At 38.3% G+C, this 25,489-nt stretch overlaps 1 protein-coding gene and 1 long non-coding RNA gene across 8 annotated transcripts in view; one reads left to right on the forward strand and one right to left on the reverse strand.

Annotated features, from left to right (window-relative positions):
* Nucleotides 1–25,489, forward strand: part of tshz3b (teashirt zinc finger homeobox 3b) — a 233,215-nt gene that overhangs the window by 171,571 nt on the left and 36,155 nt on the right. The window contains exon 1 of one of the 7 annotated variants that reach the window (XM_079586833.1): nt 24,849–25,397. The exons of the other annotated variants lie outside the window; for them this stretch is intronic. The gene's annotated coding sequence lies outside the window, so the exon portion shown is untranslated. Of the gene's footprint in view, nt 1–24,848; nt 25,398–25,489 lie in introns of those variants that run through there. 7 annotated transcript variants of the gene reach the window in all.
* On the reverse strand, nt 7,301–25,056 carry LOC306985028. The gene is made up of 5 exons (XR_013794725.1): nt 24,785–25,056; nt 24,604–24,708; nt 12,522–12,621; nt 9,028–9,083; nt 7,301–7,687 (listed from the first exon to the last, which is right to left on the reverse strand). It is a non-coding gene; the product is annotated as an uncharacterized lncRNA (long non-coding RNA).

Raw genomic sequence — 25,489 nt, forward strand, 5'->3', positions numbered from 1 at the left:
GCACATCCTACACAAGTTGGGTGCAAGTGACACACTGCAAAAAACATGGAGAGTAAATGTCTGCACACTTAAAATTGCGTTTAACCAATGTGACATTTCGACCTTTAGATTATCTATTAGATTACTACAGTTGTCCCTCTTTACATTAAGTGTCCTATGTACTAACATTTGATACAATGCACTTATTGTGTACGTGCATGGTTTTACATTGTATTTATATATATTTTTTTAAATACCTGCATGTAATTACAGCTGTAATTAATTTATGTAAAAACATCTATAATTACACTGTTGACCCCCACCTTACATTTTAACCCACCCTTAAACCTATCCATACCACCAAGCCTGACTCTAACCGTAGCCATATACCACCTCAATAGCAGCAAGTGTTTTGCTGTACAATATGAACACATACTTTTTTTTTATGTATGTACATAGTTGTTAAAGACACCTAATATAAAGTGGGACCATTGTATTTGTTAAATAACATTCTAGTGCAATAAGATTAGGTACAATGGGACTAAAGGCCACCTAGTGTAAAAAGCACTTGATTTTATTTTCTAAACAATGCTTAACAAATACTAAAGCACTCTCTTAAACTGAAAATCATCTTGATCATTGAGGTCAGTGCATAAAATACTAATAGATTGAATTTATTTTAATTTATTGTAACATTTAATAATGTTTAAATGCAGATTATTTTTTGCTGTTTTTTAATGATTTTTTTTTTACCTCATAAAATATTATTTTAAACAACTAAGCAAGTAAGCAATGAATGAATACATACATGTATATATTCTGCTTGAATACATAGTTGTATAACTGAAAGGATAACTGATTTTTTTCTTTCTTTTTTGGGGTGTTAAATACATACGTATATCAATATACCATTTGCTGGAGTGGTTATTTTGATTAAGTACGGTATGTAGGCATATTTAATTTTCACTCAGATATATTACTTACATTTATTTGTTGCTATATCAAAAGTATTTGTATATGTTGACAAATTTAGCCCTATCATTATTGCTCCTATTTTAGATTTCACTTTATCTCCCCTGAGGGCATTTTGCCTCAGGCTGTAGCTGCCTTCGTATGTGCATGTTTTTTTAATCAAAACAAACATCTTTAAAACTTTTCATTTTACCAAAATTGTGTTGGTCCATCAATATTCAATTACAAGATAAACTTAATCATTACATAGTTTGGCCTTTTTTGTGTTTGGGGGGGCATTTTACATCCTACCCTATTTTCTAAGGCGCTCATGGTACACACACCAGTTCAGCCAGTTGGAATTCAAAATTAAATGCATCACACAAGTATTTCTTGATCTAGATGTGTATATCCTTGCAAAAAAAATATTGAGTTCTCACTCCTACCTGCAGTAAGACCATCTGCTTGCTCTTCATGTAGGGTGAGCTGAGTGTATCGGCTCAAGACTTTTTGTAAGGATGCATAAGTAAACTTCAATCAAACATGCATTCTCTATATTGTGAACACACACACACACACACACACACACACACACACACACACACACACACACACACACACACACACACACACACACACACACACACACACACACACACACACACACACACACACACACACACACACACAAAGAGCCCATCCCAACAAAGTAATTTACAGGAAATCGTTCAGTGCAGACATATGCACACATACACTCTCACACACATTGGCTCGCTCACACACACATGCTTGCAGGCAGGCACGCACACAGCTGAAAGTAGTCTCAGGGTGAGATTGACCATGAGATAACTCTGCAAGAAAGAAGCCCTCTCTTGTTCCCTTGAGTGTTCTACATTTATTTTCCTTTATATATTATTCAAGTTAAAATAATTAATTCAGGATATTAAATCAAGATGTTGGAAATCAATCCAAACGCTGTCTCGGGCCTGGATTTCATTACAGCACTGTGACTGTGCCTGGTTAAGCGGGGTTTTGCTTCGCAGGCACACCGGAGCTGTTACGTGGCATCTGATTGGCTGCTTAAACAATGTTTTTATTCACCACTGTCAGAGCACTTACATGTAATCTGATTGGCTCGCGGAAATATTTTGGCATGATTCCAGTTGGATGGTCCGGCTGTCACTTATAATAAAACATATTGTTGTGATCAGCTAAAAACCTTTGTGGTTCCCAGCGTTTTTATGATTTGCATATAAAGGAGACAGGGGCAAGTTGTCACACACGGGAGGTTTACATAAAGCCTATATCTTGATTAACTATGAGCTTTTGAGACAAAAGTCCAGTTAAACACGTGCTTTCTCTAGCTGTGGGTATGTTGGTTTTCAGCAAATAGATCAACAACTGTCTTAAACTGGAATCATTTATTCTGAATGTGTTTGTCCTAATTAAAATTCCAATAGCAGAGTGTTTTTGTAATATCTGAACACAATAAAACCACACTGGCATACATCCAGACAAGAGTCAACAATACTGAAGGCAGAACTGTGTGTTTTTTATGAATGTCAGACCAGGATGTCTCATTCTTTCTTGCAAGTTGTTTTAATCATCATAAATTGTGTACAATATTTGTTGAAAGTATATGCCTTTCCAGAAACTGACCTTCAAAAATAACCTGTCCTGAGAAATATTCACTGGATGAAATAATGTGACATCTTGCCCTGGACTTGTGTAGATGTGTGTAGCTTCAATAGCTTTACATTTTAGCATGTGATGCTATGAAATATACAACCAGTGTGCGTTTCCAAAAATGAAATGAAATGTTAAATGAGTATGCTCAAGCTGTGTCAAGGATTTTAAATCTCCAGACCTGTATATTGTATCATTTATGCGTTCTCCTTCGCTGTCTCCCCAAGAAGACACGCTGGCTACTGGCTTTATGGGAAATCCGCTCTCTATCCCGAACGTCTGCCCGAATCAATACTCTTGTGAGATGACACCACAGTGGACTTATCCTGTTTTATGTTGATGGCTAGCTAATTTTGGAATGGCGACATGTTTCTTCTCCTCCACCGACAGACATGGTATAATTTTGTGGTAAAAACGTCAATCAGGCGACAGGATGCTTTGGGCTGAGGAGGCTGGATTCAGGGTGAATTTATTGATGGAAAATGTATCTATATACTGTTTGAGACACTCTTAACCCCAAATCTGGATGTTGGTGATAATTCCCGGTTGTTAAAGTGACAGCGCGCAGTGGCCCTCCGCGAGGCACAGAATGTACGAGGTCGCCTCTGCCTATTAGTGTGCAGTATTTCACACACAGACACACACATGGGGATGAGCTGAGTGAGACCTGGGTCAACACAAACACACACATACACATATACAATAACTAAGAGTACGTACAGAAATACACACAGACACACTGAAGCATAATGATTACCCAGGGATCTACGGGATGAAGGAAGGTATATGTTACACACAAACGGCAACAACAAAGGCTTGCTCTCTTTTCAAAGTTATGCAGTTACGCTAAAGGTTATGTATCTGAGCAGGACATATCGATACTGCACTCGGCTCTGGATCCGCGTCTGGTCAATTGCCTTCATCTTGAAATGGTTTAGCCTGTTTAATTTCATAGATTTGTCCATATTCTTTAAGATAACTTTCTCAAAGCTCTTTTGAAAATGACAATCGATATCTGTCACAGATTTCAAAGTGAATAATTGCCCTAATTAATGCCCATTGGCAATTTCATATTGATAGTCTAGTCTTGAGTGCTGTGAATTGTCTGGATGGTACTTGTTTTGTGGGCTTGCAGCAAAATGTTTTGGATGTTGAAGTGTGTGTAAATGAGAAGGCTATCCAGGTCAGTGCTTGACAACACTCTGTTTCTCTCGTACACTCAAACACACACACACACACACTGAAAGCATAAGCTGGTTTTCCGATCACGTCAGTAGCGGTAGTTAAAGGCTGTACTGTGACACTGAGGGAGCTGTCAAAAGGCTCTGGACTTATTTCATGTAAGGTACCCTAGCCATTAGCTCACACTGACCTTTCCTGCAATTTCCTTCTGTCAGATTCACAACACTCTCCTGTGTAGTCCATATGTGTGTGTGCGCACGTGTGTGTGCGTGCGTGTGTGTGCGTTTTCCGTGATTGCATGTGAGAATTTTATTTTATTTGAATTCTTCAGTATATGAAAAATAAAATCCTCAACCACATTAAAACACTGAGGGGGGAAACGCATTTGATCTGAAGAAAAAAAAAAACATGTTTGTCAACATGTTTCTCGCTCTTCCCAAACATATGTGCTTACACGCCGGAATGCGCTCTAGGAACCAGATGCAAACATGCACATTTGTCTATTCTTCTAATCCTTAGTAATTGGAAATTAATTCAACGGCCGTCCAGAGAAATCGATAAAGAATTAATGAAAGGAAAGAGAGAGTCATTAAAAGCAATAAAGAGGGAGGTTATGATGGCATCAGTAGCAGACAGAAAGATGGGGAAAGGGGATGGGGTATCACCTGTTTTTTTTTTAGCTCATTTGAATAAAAATGATAACAAACTGCTATATTAAAATGTATTTTATTCACATTTGTATTTTAATTTAATTTGATTAAAATGTATTATTATCTGTTAATGTCATCATTTCAAAAATTTCTTTCTGATGATGTATAACAAATATAAAAATTATAGAACAATCAGATGGTACTAATTGAAGCATAAAATATTAAATAGATAGATAGATAGATAGATAGATAGATAGATAGATAGATAGATAGATAGATAGATAGATAGATAGATAGATAGATACAGTATATAGATACAGTAGATAGATAGATAGATAGATAGATATATAGATACAGTATATATATAGATAGATAGATAGATAGATAGATAGATACAGTAGATAGATACAGTAGATAGATAGATAGATAGATACAGTATATATATAGATAGATAGATAGATAGATAGATAGATACAGTAGATAGATACAGTAGATAGATAGATAGATAGATAGATAGATAGATAGATACAGTATATAGATAGATAGATAGATAGATAGATAGATAGATAGATAGATAGATAGATAGATAGATAGATAGATAGATAGATAGATAGATAGATATTTTCATTACAATTTGTTATATTATATCGGGATAATTCCAGTGAAAAGCTGAATTACAAAAATGAACTCATATCCTGATAATAGCAATGCTAGTTTCAAGGTTTAAATTAGCTCTCGAATCCCAGATTTATTACATATATATATATATATATATATATATATATATATATATATACACACACTGTACATTCGCTGTAATAGAAATAGTTTGGCACAGACACTACACATATACTGCATATACTACACATAAAGCCAGCCGCCACACAGAGAGTATCACAGCCCTGATGTTCACCTACCATTCACCATGCAGCCCATAAAGCTGACAGACTGAGACAATACAGCCACTGGCGTCTGTGCTGGGATAATAGAGAATGGCCAGTAGCTGGCGGTAATATTGCTGGATAAATGATTATTGATTAGATAAAGGTTGAGATAATCATTAGCCTTTATCCGTTTCACTCAGTGTGTCTGACCTTTCTGCCTCTCTCTCTCTTCGTACTGGAGATATCTGTATGACGATATGATCATCTGTGTCACACACACGAATACGGGTTAGAGAGAATGAGGAGGAGCGAGAGAATATAGGGTGGGAGAGCAGGAAATGACATGTGTTCTACTGTCTGTGGGATATGTTTGATTATTTAGATCTCTCTCTCTCTCCCTGATACTGTATCCCATCAGTTGTTTTTATTGATTACATTTTTGCAATCCTAACACTATCATTGTTTACTTAATTACACGAGAGAGAGAGAGAGAGAGAGAGAGAGAGAGAGAGAGAGAGAGAGAGAGAGAGAGAGAGAGAGAGAGAGAGAGATGCTGAAAGCACTTGACATGTACTCACCAAAGCAAACAGATCCATAATAAATCCACTGGGGACACTAACATCTTCTTTGTATCCAGTGTTTGTGTATATTTGTGTGTGCAAATGAAGCAAGATACAGAGAAACTGAACATTTTCTAATTTAAATCTAATTTTAAACTATTTTGGAAAAATGTTTATAATATTAAAATGCACATAATGACATAAAATAGCTTTTTGACTACTATTTCTAGGTCAAATACTGGAAAATATGCACATCAGGTTTACACACTTGTGGAGAATATGCAGCTCGATTGCTGCTGTCATTTAAGCAAAGAGGAAACTCATATTAATTTGTTTAATTACGTTTTTACTCAGTCTAATTATATAGTTTGACATACACTGCTTGAAAATAGAATAATTTGAATAAAATGAGAACAATTTAAAAATTGCTCATCTAGTGATACATTAACATTCTAGTATTATTTACATTTATTGTAATTTGATTTATGCATTTTAAAACGCATGAACACGTTTTTATTTGTTATAAATCTTCCTTATTTCCAGTAATTTAAATGTGATTTCTTTTTCTTTCAAATCCTCTGAAAAAGTTATGCTATGCGTGTATACTTCTATCTATTTATTTCTAAGTGTTTGTACTTAAAGGAAGAGCGTGGAAGCTCTCGGCCTGCATTATAACACATTAGACTATAGTTCCTATGGCGGCTTTATTTATTGAATTACTCCAAATTTCCCTCTTAATAGCCAGTTAAGCAGCAGCAGACCCTTGCTAACATCTGGCTGCAATCAGCAGAGGAAATCCGCTTCTTTGCCTTTTGTTCTATTTATTCACAAACCCATGCTGGAATTGCGATGTTTATTTAAAGTAATACTGCCCGTACAACTACTGTACAGAGAGACATTTGGACGTTTTTACACAGAATTACATTTCCTAAACAATTGTCTCTGACAACGCCTGTGGTTATGCTGCATTGTGGTGTTGTGGCTTTAATGTTTTGCATGAACAGAATTGTAATTGGGCTGGAGTTTCATTCTGCAGCAAGTGTATCAGAGACTCCCAAAGAAGTGCTCTGATTCATCGGTTATAGCGCAGAATTACACAGTTCATCCAGTACCTCAGTGTGTGACTTTCCACTGGCTTTGTTGCTATTATGTGTGTGCAGTTTGTTGTGGTAGACAATCATTGCAAAGTGTCTCTTGTAACAGACCTCCAAATATCTGTGAAATAATTTAATAGTCATGACTTTTGAGTTTTTACTAACTTATATTTGATGAAAAATTCAGCATCACAATAACACAATCTTACTTACACAATCACTATAGCGAGTACCACAGTATTGTGTTATGGAAAACATTGATTCATTAAAACGTTCAATCATTTCCAAAAAGAAAAAAGACAGCACTAAAAATGCCAAATGTGGTTTAGTTTTTATTCACACTTTTACAGTACAACAGTGACTCAGTGAAGGAAAAACATGCTGATCCAGAACATTATGGAATAGAATTTCCCAAAGACGCAACACATGAGTGTTTCTGACAGACAGGTCAGAGCCTTGGCCGCATGAAAACATAACCAGTTCAAACGTTTCTTCATGGTGATAAAAACCATATGGATGTCAGTTACACAGCTTAAATAAGCATTTGCACAACTCGCAGGCCAGCTCTGCACACCCGGCTGACTATGAAAATAATTAGTGTGTGAGCTGGAGCCCTTGTGGTGGCTAAGCTCACAGCTAACAACCCCCCGAAGAGCTTCTGTGTGTGCGAGCCCCCCTCAAGGTCTGTGTGTATGGAGAGTCTAGAGGGACAAACACAACTGTGGCTTTTCAACAATGCTCTTTCTCCCATTGCTGCAATGTTTACTTTTAGAAAAAAGAGCTTTGCAAATTAGGTAAATATATGACGACCTCATGATGATTGTATTTTATAGCTTTGCATTTGCTTAAAGGGGAGTGGAAAAAAGGGGATTTAAGATTATGGACACACAGGAAGTGAAATAAGCAGCTAATCAGTGTCTTTGAAGGAATATACTGGGGTGTGGGGGGGGGGGGGGGGGGAGATGTGTAGAAACAATATCTGAGTGAAAAAGCCAACACATATAATTAAACATGACATTTGTAAGTAGAAACACTAAAATAGTATTTTCTTGTAAAACTTTCTTCAACAAACTTTATTTACAATTTTTATAGTGATAGGTTTCAATTAGTGAAATATATATATATGGGGTGTGTGTGTGTGTGTGTGTGTGTGTGTGTGTGTGTGTGTGTGTGTGTGTGTGTGTGTGTGTGTGTGTGTGTGTGTGTGTGTGTGTGTGTGTGTGTGTGTGTGTGTGTGTGTGTGTGTGTGTGTGTGTGTGTGTGTGTGTGTGTGTGTGTGTGTGTGTGTGTGTGAACCACACACACACACACACAATTATGTATTTCCCTTTTATTCCATCAATCCTTGCTTCTTTCTCAACCCTACAGCTCTGTAAATATTTCAGCTGGTCATCTGTATGTGTGTGGTGTGAAGTGTCATTTAGTCAGGTAAAGTGCAGCAGGGCAGACTGTTAGAGGTGAAGAAGAGTGAGGGGGCAGATGGAAGAGTGTAACTGTAATGGGATGTGAAAGGGAGAGACCGATAACTAATGTGCTTCCTGTGTTCTCCCCTCTTACTTGTCATCTCTCCCTCTTTCACTCAGAAAGACCATCTCTCGGTTTCTGGATATGCGTGAGTGTGTCTGTCCTGTCCGGTGATGCTGATGTGTGTGAGATGATGAAGATGATGATGATGATGTGTCTACTTTTGTATGTGAAAGAGTAAAAAGAGAGCGAGTGACGAGGAGAAGGAAATGAGAGGTGACTGAGACGTTCACTTAGCAGACAGAATTATATTAACAGTGACAGACACCTTTCTATGCATATCAGCAGCGCGTGTGCACCTTTCGTTTTGGTCTGTGTGTCGGAATTTTCGTGCATATGGTCCTTTTCATGTGTAATTTCACTTAATGTCTTTGATGAGCTTGTTATATATGCAAAAGTTACTGGGTGTGACTAGACTGATTCTTGTCTCTGGCACAGGTGGATTAGAGATTCATCTGAATGAGAATGCATGAATGTGAGCAGTATGACTGTTAAGATGATGTAATTCGGCACTGACCTGAATTCAATCATATACAAGTGTTACCCATCTGATTCTTCGGGATATTCACTTCTCTAAAAAAGGAAAGAAAAAAAACAGAACAATTAAAAGTAACTTCAATAATGTGTTGTGATTCATAGTGTTATCATACATATCCTTGCTGAAAGTTACAATAGTAACCGAGACGTTCCCTATCTGTCAGTCACTTTGACGTGGTGTTGATGTCTGACACTAGGAGTCCCCCGGGGAAAACGCCACAACAACTGAACCGTGTTATAAGGTTTTTGCGGTACAGATGTTGGCTAGCCCGGTGTGCCAGGTAACAAGCGCACTCGCAACCTACCCAACGACCCTCTTAAGCCATGTAGTCCTTCGTACCACACAGGGATATTTAGGACAGTATTTACGATAGGGAATAGGTCGATTCAGTCAATCTTTTGACCTTTTCTCTCAAACACAGCGACTGCCAGCAGAGATGGAGCTCTGCCTAGGAGAAGACACAGGTTTACCATTAGGGAAACAGTATCATGGACAATACATACATTACATGGGATTACTTTCAGGGAATCACTACATATGGAGCAACTAGCCCAAGTATACGGACTGACCTAAAAAGGGCATGCATCATGAGTTCTGTCAGGGCCACTATCGTCAAAGATGATTAAGAATTAGCATACAGTTTGGATTGGCGATATGGTTCTGTTCTGGGCAAGAACTTCCTGTCCATCCATGCAATCTAGTATGGATAAGAGCAGGGAGAGCAGCAATAACACCCCAAAACAAAACCATATTCTAACACCCCCCAACCAACTGACTGTGAAATAATGCCCTTTTTTCCCCTTCTCTCAAACTGATACTGGAAAAAGTAAGATTCTGGAAAACTAAGACAAATAAAAACAGTACTTTTTGGAAAGGAGCAGCCTGTCCCTATGAAATAGCAGACTGGGGACAGCGTGCCCCTTACATGATGGGAGTAGCAGTGAAGGGTTGCTCTTCTGTTACAAGCAGCTGAGAAGAGCAGCATGTCCCTTCTGTTTGCATCACTGAATCATTGTTTTCATTATTATACTTGATAGGTTTAAGCATAGCATGTTGGCAGCGACAGACATGTTGCCAATGACAACAGATAACGCACATTGTCAATATGATTGCAAGCCATGCAAAACGAGCATGTTACCGAAAACAACTAGATAAGCTTTATAACACTTATGCATATTATCAGGTCATGCTTCCATAAAGACTTACTATCCGCTGCATCGTAATGTGCTGCTATGGCAGCCAGATACACTTTCAAGGTGGAAGGGGACAGCCAGCCCTCCAACCTCTCCTGCAGGAAAGGAAAGCACTGACCTGACTGTGCATCTCTGTGGGTCTTCCCCTCAGGAAGCACACCAGTTAGCGAACTTAAAGTGACTCCTTAAAGTGGAGTCACTTTAAGGCATAGGCCCGCTTCGTAGAGGGGGCTGTCGCAATGGAGCATGAGCTCCAAGAACCAAGTCCAGGTGGGCCAGTATGGTGCTACCATCAAGACTTGTTCTTCATCCTCCCTGACTTTGCACAACGTCTGTGCAATTAGGTTCACTGGGGGAAACGCATACTTGCAAAGGCCTAGGGGCCAGCTGTGTGTTAGCGCGTCCATGCTGAGGGGGGCCATGGTCAGGGAATACCACATTGGAGGATTCCTAGGAGTCTCCACTCCCTTTGAAGAGAGACGGCCACCAAGTTGGGAAGCCACGTTTCCCCATCCTGTGGCTGTGGGTGTACTGGAACACCTACCTTGCTCCGTAAGCCCCAACTGGAACCGGCCTGTGACAGCTGAGGAAGCTGCACATCCTCTAAACTTGCCACACTGACATGTGTCGCCGAAAAGGGCCACCTTACTGGATTTGGGCGTCAAGACATCATCTTAGCAAGGTTAAGCCAGAGATGGCGCTCCTGGACCACTCAGAGAGTGAAGTCGGTTGCCAAGTGGAGTTCCTGTATCAATCCCGGCTCAGAACTACCCTTGTGCTTTGGCCTGATAGACCTCAGGATGGCCATGGCATGCAGGGCGAATGTGGCCTGTCCAGCAGCACTGTAATCCCTCGACCTTCAGAGCCGAAGTTAACTTACAGGCCCTAGATGGGAGTTTGAGACGATTCTGCCAGGTGGCTGCATTTTGCAGGCATAAATGCACCACAATTGCATTCTCCATCTGTGGAATGTCCGTATACCTCCTGGCAGTCCCACCATCAAGAGTGGTGAGGGTGGAATAACTTGTAAAGCAAGATCGGCAGTGAAAGGTGCCCTCCACAACCTGGTCAGCTCTTCATGCACTTCTGGGAAGAAAGGTACTGGGGGCGGGCATGGCTGTGATACGCATTCCGAGCTCAGATACCAATCATCCACCCGCGAAGCGCTCGGGACAGGGCTGAGGATTCCGCTCAAGCCTGACGTTCGCGGCGACTTGGGCAAGCATGGCTGCCAAATTTGCATCAGACTCGGACTGAGCTACCGCACCTCAAGGTGGGAGTCCAGCTGATTCCTCAGCGTCGGAAGGCATAAACTCATCCTCTGATGCTACTATCGATAGTTTCTTCCTCATCCAGAGCCCCGAATGAGAAGTCAGATGCACCGCCAAAGTCATGGCAACTCCACTCAACGTGCAAGAAGAGTAATGGGAGGTCCTTGGGGATTGACCTGGTGGAAACACTCCCATTTCCCTCATATTATTCTCAGCCCTGGCAGCAGCAGGCTTGTGCATCACATAAGGACCGGGATGAGCAACTGAGCTGACTTACCAGAAAAAAGAGTCGTGATCGCAACTTTGCCATGTTCTCGCAATGAGGACATGAGCCATCCACAAACGCTGTCTCAGCATGGGTGAGACCCAAACACTTGAGGCAGCGATCGGGACCGTCCGAAGCTGAAAGACATCGACCGCGTCCAGAAACACACAGGCGGAAAGGCATCTTTAAAAAGACGTTCTCAGTCTCCCTTTTATACCCATATGTCCCAGGGAGTGGCATGCAAATTTAACCCATCAATTCTCACTGGAGTATCAGAGGTGTTTGGGGCTCCCAACTACGAGTTTTTTAAAATTAATAATAATAATAATAATTGTTTCTTAAGCAGCAAATCAGCATATTAGAATGATATCTGTAGGATCATGTGACACTGAAGACTGGAATGATGGCTACTGAAATTTTACATTTTAAAATATATTCAGAAGTTATTTTAAATTGCAATATTTCACAATAATACTGTTTTTACTTTATTTTTTATCAAATAAATAAACACATAATACAATTATTCCACCCCAAAATTTTGAACAGTAGTACATATATAGAGAGATATACATATATATATATATTAGAGAGTGATTTTATTGATTAAAGAACAAAATTAAAGAAACACTAAATGTATCTATGCAATAGAGACACTAAATGTATCTGTTACACTATATAATGCCAAGTCACAGCAGGCTGCATACCCACTAATAAAATGACAAGAAAGGCATTAAAGAGACCTACCACTGTTTCTCCAATGATGTGCAGTAGTGTAAAATTGCTCTGCTGTGTAAGAGTGGAGAGCTGTTTTGCAGAGGAGTGTAGAGCTCTGTTACCTTCTCACCTGCTTTTAAAAATAGAGACAAAGAGGTCACAAAGCTGAATTAATGATATGATTATAGTGTCCACTTAATACTGGTTACCATGGAGCCAACCGCTCATAGATCACGATCTAAGTCTGAGCATCTGAGACTGACATTATGATGGAGGCTTTTTATTTTTACTCACAGACTGAAGCATTGTAATTATGGATAGGAGTATTATGAACCATTCATGGGCTGGTTTATTTATTTTTTTCTGCATGTAGTTAAAAGCATATAGTTATTCACATTATTGAGTTGAAAACAATTTCTGTTATTCAAAGTAAATATTGATGAACTATATCAGATTTTTTTTTTTCTAGAGAAAAAATATATATATATATATTGCGGAGCTTATCTCAGCCCTACAGGGAATAAATACCTCACATTAACCCCTGAAATCAAAAGCTTTTCTATTTTCTTTCTTTTCAGTCATGAAAAACGACCTAATCAAAATGTAAAGCACAACTCGCTTTTACAACTAAGTGCTTTTCCCCTTTCTCTCTGAAAAGCCTGGCCTCTGCCCAAGAGAAAGCTAGACTTTTATGTCCAACATTAATTTGCTCAGATCAAACCATTTTGCAGACACTTTGCATGACATTTGGCTGGGGAACACAGTACTAAAATACAGCTGAACACTGGCCACAATGAGCCCAGGAAAACCAGCAGGCTTCATTTCATTTAGTCATTACACACGCAGTGTGAGCCTATTTTGTATTATTGCCATTGTATTCACGGTTTTGAATTGTTGGAAGCGTGTGCGCACACATAGAGATCATGCACCGTGTCTTGTATCTAACGTGTAATTAATGTACTCATTTAATTAGTCACCTTCCTGTGCGCACATACACACAAACACAGACACAAACCATCTCCTATAGTAGATCTGAGGAAGTATTTCTTTCATTTACTATTTTTTTATTATTATTTATTTAGCCCTGGTGATTGTGCGCTCATACACACATTTGACATGCACTTTTATTTTTTAAAGAATTCCTGTTTGCCCTTCCTCTTGCACCTGTTATAGACTCATACAAACTGAGCCCTGATTGAATCTATGATGGTTAGATGAATGATTAACTATTATCAGTTGTGAGACGCATCACTTCCTGCTTATAAAGAGGACAGTTTCTCCATATCAGATCCCATTTCTGACCTCCTCAGAGAACTCACACACGTTATAATTTGGACTCAGTGAAATGCTTTTCAAGGTAAAAATAGAACTCGTATCACTGGCAATACCAGCCAAAATAGCTACTATGAGTGATATGTTTCATTTTGAGAATTTTCTAATTTGATTTTAATTAAATACAAAGTGCTGAAATCACATCATGCTTATATCACATTTATATGTTAAATCAAACTCCTTTCTGATACATTCTGTGCCAGTGTATTTTAAACATGCCCTTGATAACTCTCAGATGGACGTAAGGAGAATATGTGGAAGTGCTGATTTACACTGGCAGGAAACATACAGTAGCCAGCTCACAAGTGTCACTTCTTCTAGCGTCTGGCTTTAGCCACGGGAATGCTAATCATTGGGCTGTAAAGGCGAGCCTCTGGGTGCACTCTGAGTCTCTCATTGTAAACCAAGTCAGCCAGGAGTCAACATGATGACATCTGATAGTGTGTGTGTGTGTGCGCGCGATATGGTTATTTGAATTTTTTGTCTTGCAGAAATTGCAGATTTCTATTCAAAAGCAATGTCACATTGGTTCAGCTGTAATGTGATTATTGGTTCTACTGAGTGGGATCTTGTTTTATTTTTTTCTCTCTCATCTCGGAGTCAAATAATATAATAGTCTGCCTATCTATCTATCTATCTATCTATAAAAAATATGATATAATTAGCTTGAAATTGCTATAGCAACACACACACACACACGCACACGCACACACACAGGGTTATACACAGTGTACAACGGAGTTAAAGGCACACCTTAAGAAAAATTGGCTTTTCACCACTCTCAGTAGATAGTAGAAAATAATTTTGTATGAAAATAATTCTTACAAGTAGTTTATTTTGTTTAAAGGTTTCAAGGTGGGGTAAAATCAGCATGGGGCAAAAGACACAAAGTATTGATACACATACTTCTGCAAAAAATTGTTTTCAATAATGTCTAAGTTAATACTTGTACTATTTTATGCTTATTTGGATAAATAAAATAATAAATTTTTGTTCAATAAATATACTGTAATTAAAATATGTTAAGATAAATATATTATATATATATATAAAAACAGGCACACAATTGTTTTAAAAAGTAAAGATTCTAAAACCATGTAAGGAGATCCCATAATAATTTGATATATATTTACAGTAGTAAAAATACATGATATTTTCTATATGATAAGATTAATATCATATTTTTGAATATGATGGTTGCATTATGGTGCTTATCTCTAAGGTGGACATCTGAATCTAACCATCCCATGTCAATAAATGGAAAAGTCAGCCAACTATTTCCTGTTAATTATTGTGCCTTTCGCCCCAACAGCAGGGGCGCCTTTTACCCCAAATACCAAACTTTTACATTTTCTTCCTTTATTGAAAAACAGTTTCTTTAATTACCTTAAACAAAACAGAAAATCATTAACAAGACCTTTGTTTGTATTTAAAAACATAAATTATTAGATCAAATTAGCACAGAATCAACTTTCTGCCAGCGATCACGTCAAGGATCAGCCAAATTTCCACGTGCATCTTAAAAAGCAGATGTTTTGGAAAGTGCTGCAGCAAGTTTTTGTGCCATCTAGTGGTTCAGAGGAAAATAAACTGAAAGGCGCCCTTTACCCGGGTGTGCCTTTAGCCCCATTGTACCCTATCTCCACTGACCCGCTCAGATTTGTTTTTGATTAAATTAGTGACCTGTCCCTACCGTAAGTATATTATTCCAACATCGATCTCACAGGAAAACTTTATTATTTTACGAGGTGGTGATTCCATATGAATTTATCCAGTGCGAATGTGAAAGTATAAGCATGAAGGTCCATCCCTAACCCCACCCCTAAACATACCTGTCACTGGGGCGTAAACTGAACGTATGAAAACGTACAAATTCATACAAATAAGCCAACATTTCGCCAAAACGTAAAATAGTTACAAATTGCCATGTGATTGTGTTGATTCATTCTTATCCCTTTCTCTCTCTGTCATTAGACTCTCCTAGAGTGTTTCGAGGTGAGGCTTCTGCTTAGGAGGGCTGAAAAATAGATGGAGCAGAGAATGTCAGCGTAAGATAAACACCAGCATAGTGAAGTGGCTCTCACACGGTTGACAAGACAGCAGAAAGAGAGAGGGAAAGAGGAAGAAAGGTTGATCTTTTAGGCCAGATGTGGCTAATCTTTTTTTTTTCTTTTCTCCAGCACTCCTTGCTTGCTTGTATACCCTTATAATTTTGTTCCATAACTTCTAATCTCCCCCGCATTCTTGTGTCACAGTTACAATGTCTTTTCTTACAGTTTCCAGAGTCTGATTTCCAGGGTGGGGTCTTTTGACAGGTGGCTGATGGGAGTTTTTGTGTTTAATGAGGAAGGAAGTCCAACAGAGAGAGGTTGTATCAGCGTTACATCACATTTAATTAATAAAGCAGGCCTGCACAAATACACAAAAAAAAGTGTGATTAATGGATTAATGTCATCGCTGGCACACAGCCGTAGCATTAATGGCCGCATGGGGTAAACACACAAACACACTCTGAGGCGCTTTATCTCTCTACATCACTTAATGCATTCGATTCTTCATTATGAATAGAAGAAGGTAAAACAGCCACAATAAAAAAAAGAATGGCATTTGCAGAAGGGGAAAAAAACAGCCAAGTGGAATCTAAAAAGACAGCAGCTATATTTAAACAGCAGTATAATGACAGCAAGTTATAAAAAGTTATGAAAACACATTTCGGATTATCCCTTTCCAGCTCAGTCACAATCAGTGACTCGTCCCAATCCCTGAATCATGACACTCATTCCAATGGATATGGATTGTGCTCTCTAGTAATATCAACCTCATGGGAGCAGAATACTGGGAGGAAACCCAGTCAGGAAGCCAGAATGAGTCAAGCTCCATCTGCTCTATAAAAACACACATATGCCTTGATTGGAACACTGGATTTTACGAAACAATATATGGTTGCATTGAAATCTGCATTTCTTTAAAGAATCCCCGCACTCGAAACATCTTCTTTTACACAAAACAAGTGGTAAATAAAATAAAAAATATATACTATTTTGGTCGATTAAATCTCAGCAATGCCTGTGTCTTAAAATAATGATAGCCTTGTTTGATGGTCAGTTCTGTTGACCTTGAAGGTCTGGATTTCAGAGCTCACTTGCATCATTATTAGCGCTAAAACCAAGCCGGGGCTATTAGTTATTCCGTTAGGAGCTGTGAGCCGGGCTGGCCGTGTTTGTCTGGTTTTCATTGGGGTAAACATTTGTTCCAGTTGTAGATGTTGTGCGGCAGGAACATGAATCAGGGACGAGAGGCGGAAAGAGCTCTGACAGCTGCAGCTCATTACCACCACCATTACTGCTATAGGGGGCTGCTGGGGGAAATTCCTCCTTCCAGGGAAAACGTTCCTGTTTACCATACAGCGCCGTGGATCAGGCCCCGCACACAGAGATGCAAGGCAATCACATGCAGGCTTATTCCCACACACAAAATGAATGAAAATGTGCCATTTTGCACACACACACACAAGTTCTTACATCCACGGTCATGCTCAAATACGCACACACACTCGCTTCCTCTCCCACGCACATCATGTGCACTCTCACGCACTAACAATCAGTCTTTATTGTGAGCTGATACTAGTACCTCCGCCCCGACCACTCCATGTCCCTCACACACATGCTCACATGTTCCTTCAATCACGACTGGCTCATGCCTGCTTTACGTCATTCCGTCCAATCAGAGAGAGTTCCATGGGCCCATTAAAGTGAAAGTTGTTTTCTTTTACTTGGTCATTCTTTCACCACTACATCAAAGTCAAACATTCACTCATAATCAAGCTCTTCACCCACATCTGCTCATTTATTGTATAATCACAGTCACCCATCATATATCTCCTGCACAAACACACACCGCAAATCTTTATCTCACTCAGGAGCTTCAATCACTGTCTGTTTCGGCAATGATAATCTGCAGAAAATGCTTTCAAGATCAAAAAACTGCATACAGTCAATAATGGTGCTGCTGACATCAAACCAGGAAACTATTGAGCTAAACCATGTAATTTGAACTGATTTCTTTGGTATGTAGCCTAATTGCTGTGAATTAAAATTAGATAAAAAAAGACCATAATGGCCTACTTGCGTATCATTATATATGTGTATTCGAAAAATCCTACATACAAAATTGAATACACCTCTGTGTTGAGCATGTCTTAATTTCTGCATTAAAATATTTTTTTATATTTTTAGGTGTAAAGTCAATTTTAAAATTTCAAATGTCTTCATTTAAAAAAAGCTCATAATTTGTGCTTGTGGCTCATGTGACTCCCCAAAAATTTAATGATATTTGAAAACTAAAAATTATTTTTACACTTAAAAATGAATGAATTTTGTAAAAAAAAAAATATATATATATTTTTTTTTAAAGAAAGTTATATAGTATATAGAAAGTGTGTGTGTATATATATATATATGTATATATATATATATATATATATATATATATATATATATATATACACACACATACACTTTGTATATATATATATATATATATATATATATATATATATATATAAATTGTAACTTTTCTTCAAATTGGTATTCATTAAAAAAAAGAAAGTAACCAAATATCATCATTTACTCATCCTAAAATAATAATGTTTAAAGAATGTTGGTAACCAAATAGTTTTGGTTACCGCTGATTTCCACTGTAAAAGAGAGCCATTTCTCAAAATATCTTCTTTTATGTTCCACAGAATAGAGAGAGTCATAAAGGTTTGGAATGAAATGAGGGTAAAATGATGACTACATGTTTTGAGTCAACTATTTATTTAAACTTTTTTTTGTGTATTTATCATATATTTGTGTATACAAATATATATATATGTATATATATATATATATATATATATATATATATATACACTTTATTATATTTGTTGTTGACCCTCACATCAAACCTCTGAAGTGACACATTTCTCCCAAATATTCCTCATCTTGCCATCTAACCTAAACCCGATTTGGCTTTAATGACCAAAACATAAGCTACAACTGATAGAACTGGGCAATGTTTTAATTTTTTCTGCAGCTCTCCTTGAAAGCATAAATCAAAAGAGATGAAAAAGCATCACGTGTTTTGACTGCTCCCTCCTTCTCTGACCTATGCCAATTTTTATCTCAACCTGCTTTAACTTTGTAGATCAGACTTTAATTTTGAAGCGGGTCTGTGGGACAGTGATGAATTGGATATATCAAGCAGGGCTTAAATTACCCTCTCCCTGGTGGCAGAGGATGGGAAGGTGCCGGAGAAAGAGGTATGAGAGTGGGGAGGGGGGCGCTCCATGACCTAGTAACAGGCAGAGAAAGAGGGCTGGTCAGCACTTGCCCTCTCAACCCTGCAAGCTAGCACACCCAGAGAGAGAAGGAGTCAAAGAGAGAGAGCGAGAGAGAAAGAGAGAGACAAAAGAGCAGCCCTTAACACTTAAGGTTCCTCTTCTGAGGAAGAAGGACATACCAGTGTGAGACACACATCAGCAGTAAGAGGCAGAGGAAATATTGTTCCTCTCTGAAGAGGCCAGCAGTCCTTTTCTTCCTCTGAGGGCACTTTACATTTCAGGGCTGAACAACAATTGTGAGCCAAACTAGACGCATGGTGAACCAGTTCTAAATACGTTATAATAGCCACAGTATACTGTACATATAAGACTCATATGATGTCCTAGGAGAGATCAGACTTTAGACACTTTTAGGCCAGTGTTTGAATTGGCATGATGCTATTGTCCTTTGTTGCATTTTACACCATGTTTTTATATCTGGCTATATAGCACATTTGAAATGGCTTTGATCTGTACTGCAAGTTACCTATATTACAAACAGATTACAATTCATTTTCAATGAGAGTGTGGAGCAAAAAAGAGAGTGAGCGCAACTGCCACAGATGAGTGATATAGAATAAATATTCTGTGTGTCTGATGTGGGATCTGCTATATCGAGAATATTTGCTGCTTGCTATAAAAGTTTTGCCTCTCTTGAGTAGATCTCTCTGATGCCTCTTTACACACACTACTAGGAACAAGTGTGCCGTGAAGATGCGCGGTGCAGGAGAGCGTGAGCTCCAGAAGCGGGAAATCTCTAGCTCTAATTACGACACATGCTTTTTATAGCTGGCCAGGATCTAGTCCTAGCCATTATTTTCAGAGGGCAAGGATATGACGGTGAAGATATTTACCCTCTTCAAACCACAAAAATGAGTTGGGTACCAAGCGGAGCATGTTCTGTGTGGGTCTAGCCTGATCTGACCCTGGTCTAGCACAGCTGGGTCTCCAGTCTCATGGGTGGTGTCGCCATATATTAACCTTTATTCATAAGAGATGTTCCTTGAAACAATGAGCGCCTGCTGCTGCCCTGGGCCTAGCCTGTGTATCTTATGCTGTGCTATATGTTGTATTTTATATTGTGTTGCATTGTAAATTGTTTTGTGTTTAATGTTGGGAGCAACTCAAATCCCTGGTTAAAGCAGTCTTACATGGCCAATAAACCTCAACTTTAACTTCGATACTATATTGATCACATCCAACTGCTAGTAATTCAAAATATAAACATAAACATGCTAGTCATGATAACTGTATACATATTCAACAATGGTTTTCAGTAATGCTGATCACACTTTAAATAGAAGTAATGTGCTACTAACTAGCACTACAAACTACTAACAAACTAGTGTGTAGTACAATGGATATTTTTCAAATATTTATTTTTTAAATTAAAGTAATATATGTGTGTGAATACACACACACACACACGTTTTATGGGGACTTAATTTTTATGCTATACAAACTGTATATTCTATTGTATATTCTACCCTTAAACCTAAGGGTGGAATATTACAAAAAACATTCAGCATTTTTACATTTTAAAACTGCATATATGTTTTAAAACAGTTTTCCTCATGGGGACAAAAAAAAAAAAAAAACGCCCCTACAAGGTCAAAAATTGCTGGTATTACTACTATTGTGGGTCCCCACAAAGCAGGGTTTAACAGGACCACACATACACACACACGGTTTCACTATTTTTGTGGTGATTCTTCATCGTAATGATTTTTATACTGTGCAAACTGTATATTCTACCCCCTTACACTAACCCTACCCCTAAACCTACCATCACAGAAAACTTTGTGCATTTTTACATAAAAAAAACACACATCACTTAGTATGATTTAAAAGCTGTTTTTCTCATGGGTACCAAAAAAAAAATCCCCACAAGGACAAGGATCTTGGATTTTGCCATCTTTTTTGGGGACATTTTGTTATAGGGTTTACCAGGCCACACACACAATTATTTCCTTTAGCATTGTAAGGGAGATTAAACATGCACCAGAGGTTATGCACCTGATAGTTCTCACTGTAGAAACATCTCAATCCTGCTTATGCTACCTCAATATAAAATGCCTCCGACCTAATGATATCACTGGGACCACTAATGTTAAATTAATAGTTAGCTTAGCTAGTCAAAAGAACTACAAAATTACTGAATTCCACATAATAAACAGACGAACTAAACTTAACAGTCATTCATTTGAGCAGAAAAATCATGGTCGCGTTTGTTACTTGGCACTACTTTATATGATCGTACTGAGATTCTGGATGAACTGCGGTCCCTCCTGTGGATCTGTGTCGTGTCAGCTTGTGTACATAGAGAGAAATCACAAAATGGAAAACAGGTGTTAAACTGGAGAGGGATTATGAAGCGTCTGGAATAGTGTTGAACTTTTGCATTTAGCACAATGAGACAATGTAATTTCATCCAACATTTTAGCTTTACAAAGGGACTGAATTGATTGAAGTTGTTATAAGCTCTTGACGGTTTTTTTACCCCTTATCCCACCTCGCAAAATTTTGCGTAAAAATAATGAAACACGGCGTCACTATTCAACTTATGTGCATGGCATGAATTACGATTGCTTAGATTAAATTATTATTATTTTTCTTTTTAGACGCAAAATGTCTAACAAAAGAAAGATGTGTAGACGAATGAGGAAAAAGACAAACGAACAGAAGTTCACATGCCTGTAAAATAGTGCGCAAAAAAAGCACTTTCCCTCACGTTTATGTTCTCTTCTTTAATTTCGTGCTTGCATCGGACACTTTAGGAAACCAGACTGGATGAAATGAAAGAGCTGAGGCTGAAATTTGGATTAGTTTGGGCAAATTAAATGCATTAATCTCCGGTATTTAGACATATGTGTAATTAAAATAGGCTGGAACTTTCCAATAAAGTATTAGTTTAGACTATACAACGTATAGGATAAATATACGTGTATGATTAAAGTCATGTTGGGGTAATGCTCAAGTTTTAATGACTGGGATCCACAGGGGTTATTTCAGACTTTGCTCCCAGTTTAGAGGTAAAAACGAACTCTCAAATTGCTCCGACTAGTGAGAGCTCCAATAATATGTGGAGTAAAAAAAAAAAAAAAAAAACATTTCATACTTTTTTTTTTCGTTCTAGCACGTGATGATTTTTATTTTTCTGAATGTCAAAGTTCTAGTGACTTTTTGGAGAATAAGACTTATTTTCACATCGTCACGTGTGTTCAGATTACACAAGCATTAATTTATTCATATTCGACTAGAAATTTTATGTAATAAAAAGTTTTTTTTCTTTAAACTGAACTAACAACAGTTTATAAAGCAGGAATGTTTTAACAAAGCAACCGTGAGCATATTGCGGCAAATAAAACATATTAGCGTTCCTGTTGTCTTCAGCGCATGTGGCAATTAAAATGAGCCTCCAAGTGGTACTAAATAACTCATTATTTATGATACAAATATTCTTTCTCTCTCTTTCTCATAGAGGCAGATATGCAAAAACAAAATGAGACCAACATTCCCAGAAATTAAGATATATTAATTTAATAGCAAAGGGTTCATTATAGTAGGCTACAAAGTTTATCTTTGTTTTAAGAATGATGTTCAAGTTCATTTACAGTCTTAGAAACTCTGTAATGTCACTCCCTTCTCCATCAACATCAATAAATCACATGCATATTCTGAAACACTGCGAATTGTTAATAATACTAATGGATAAGTTGAAAGAAAATACTTTAAGACTTTTTAAGGTGCAAAGGCCTGTTTCACGTTAAACAGATGCCTCTCGTTTCGACATTAAAAACAGTGGTTATTTTTTTATAACAGTTAAAGACCAGGACAAAACAGACTCTTGAAGGACACACACATTGAGGAATCCACAGAAAATCAAGTGAAACACAAGACAATCACGTACCTTTTCTTCTCTTTGGTCAACTGAGCACAACGACAGTTAGTGCTGTGATTTTTGACAAAATAGCATTGTAAAACTTCCTACGTCGATGTTATTTAAAATAAAACATTTTAGAATAAGCACATAAAAGGGGGCGGTTACAATGAACTGCGCGCTCACGTTCATGTACTCATGCAGCTGTTCTCTGTTACACACACACACAGTACATTTTTATATAAAGATGTTAGTTTTATTATATAGTTTATATATAGGCCTAGTTTTATTTAGTTTTTATATAAAGATGCGATTTCTCGTTCGTTAATTATAAAGTTTTTAGTTTAGATAAAGATCATTTAAGCTATAGGCTACAGCTTGAAAAGAACATTTAAAGGGAGTTTTTTTCCTGTTTTATTGCTGTTCAATATCTTTGAGACTAAATCAGGTCCACAGTAGCAATTTATTTGTGCTTATTGTAGTTTTACAGACATTCAAACTTTTAACAAAGGCGAAATTAAATTTGTGGTTCATAATTAAAGTTGTTTTGCACATGCTCGTACACTGAGGCCATCGGTGAAATAAGGCTCTAAAAATAAACAGTAGCCATACGGTCCAGAATAGCCTATATGTTTCATATCCTTCACGCGATAATCCATAGCAAATCAAGAAAAATAGCCTACATTCACATCACTCTGCCAACTGCCAACGAGACTGAAAAGGCAGCTATCAAAAGAAAAAGAAAGAAAAACATTATTTGCATCAACTTGCATGTGAGTTAATTGCTTTAAGTTTTTTTTTAAAAATAGGGTTTTAAACAATTATACGCTGCCATACTCGTCGGTAGGCTATTCATAGTTGTTGCTAGTATAATAGAAGCTAAGGTGTAAGGTTTAGGCTAAGTAGCTAATAGAGAGAAACATTCGTCCATAAAGTTTGAAAATAGGCTACATCATCATCATATAGAATACCTGCTACTTGATAGCCTACAGCGTTCCGATGCACCATTAGCAGGTAGCCTTAGCAATTGAATAAAACATTATTTCTTTTACAATAAAATCGGAATGCATCCCCCACAAAACAGTGTGATCTTGCTTTATACGTCGTTTGACGAAGAAGAGAAGCTTCCTTCCCGTAGTTAAAGCGACTCCGTGCGGCGTGTGTGTGTCTCTCTCTGTGTGTGTGTGTGTGTGTGTGTGTGTGTGTGTGTGTGTGTGTGTGAGTGAGTGTGACACTGATGGATGCGCCAATGGTTAGACGGACAGATGCTTGGGCGGATCTAACGGCATGCACACACGAGTGAGTGAGATTGGGCAAAAACATCCCGGATCCGTGAAAGACTGCTCTTCCCTTTCAATCTCCCCCCGTGAGCTTGGCGCGCGGACATTCAAGAGATTCTGGACATTCTAGTTTTAGTGAACGCTACGACTCCAACTGCCCCCTTTCGAGGGCTCGATGCGATTCCCTTTGCGGTCAGCTGAGTGAGCGGAGAGACAGCACGAGGACTTTAGGGGAAGAGGCAGTGTCTGACAACTCACCCTCAGCTAGTAAACAGAGGACACAGTTCCCATCTCCCTCTCTCATCCAATACGGACAACTTTGATTCTTCACTACAAAGAGTTTACGCTTGACTCCAGTTCACGCTAACAAAAACGAAAAATCAGCTCTTCATAACATTGTTTTTAATTGATGGACATATTTGGAAAATTTTGATCTTACCGTCTTAAAAAAGTCCATTCTGTGAAGAAAGCGTTTGATAAGGGATTTTCGAAAGTGACATTACAGAAGAGAAAAGGCGTCTCGCGAGCGCGAGGAAGACGCGTCTGCTTCGCCCGTTGCTGTTTTTTAAATATCTGCTACGAGCCCCACAAAGAAGGCTAAAAAGTGCTATTAGCGGCCAAGAAAGTGTTTGGCAATAGCTCAGTGATCCATGCTCTCGCAGCAGCAGCAGCTGAGGCGCAGCCCGAGTCAATCCCCTCCTTCTGATGTGCGTTATTACAAGCAGGAATACCCAATCAAACACCTATCGCATCGATTCTCTCAGCGGATTCCCAACGCGCGCGGACAAAATAAGCAAACGAGGCAGCGCGCGGGCGACAAGTCCGTCCATCTCCTCCTTCAAGCTTTTTGTCTATTCCCCGGTTTGTTTATTATAAAAGAGATGGACGTTTGAAAGGCGGTGGGCACTTGGAGTCTTTTGGATTTTTACAGAAAGCTATCGGCGACAGCCGCGCAGATTTAAAAAAATATATTTTGTATTTTTTTTTTTTTTTGCTTTTGCGATTACTCGGACCGGATTCCTCATGGATAACACGTTTATTCAAGCTATCGAGTAAGTAAAGCTTTGCTCTATTACGTTCCTAAATCATTGATAAATGCGACTGCTGCCTGCCTTGCAAGCGTCTTACGCTTAAACAAAACATG

Source organism: Phoxinus phoxinus (assembly GCF_949152265.1).
Source record: "Phoxinus phoxinus genome assembly, chromosome: 2".
Taxonomy (NCBI): Eukaryota; Metazoa; Chordata; class Actinopteri; order Cypriniformes; family Leuciscidae; genus Phoxinus; species Phoxinus phoxinus.